We start from the raw sequence: 309 nt of genomic DNA on the forward strand, positions 1-309 counted from the left end.
AAAATAAAGATCAAGGAAAAGAGTGAGGGAGAGAGGGAGAGTGTAAGAAAGTTTAACAGATAAAAGGAAGACGAATAAATTATAAATAGATAAGCAGGTGGATAATATGATGAGATTAGATGGTATATCGCAATATTTACATCAGATTGCAATTTAGGGAGAAAATGAGAAAAGTTGATACTTGTTAGGAGAAAGAGAGAAAGTAAAAAAGGAGGAATGAGGGAAACAGACATAAGCGTAGTTAGAGAAACGATGACGAAAGAAATGAATTGGTATAGAGTGTGAGTATAACGGGAAATGGGAGAAAAT

General features: G+C 33.7%; 1 protein-coding gene across 1 annotated transcript in view; it reads left to right on the forward strand.

Annotated features, from left to right (window-relative positions):
* The window catches only part of LOC119592106 (probable cation-transporting ATPase 13A4), a gene marked incomplete at its 3' end in the record, with an annotated part of 17,932 nt that overhangs the window by 9,153 nt on the left and 8,470 nt on the right, over nt 1–309 (forward strand).

This window comes from Penaeus monodon, chromosome 29 (assembly GCF_015228065.2).
Source record: "Penaeus monodon isolate SGIC_2016 chromosome 29, NSTDA_Pmon_1, whole genome shotgun sequence".
NCBI classification, from domain to species: Eukaryota; Metazoa; Arthropoda; class Malacostraca; order Decapoda; family Penaeidae; genus Penaeus; species Penaeus monodon.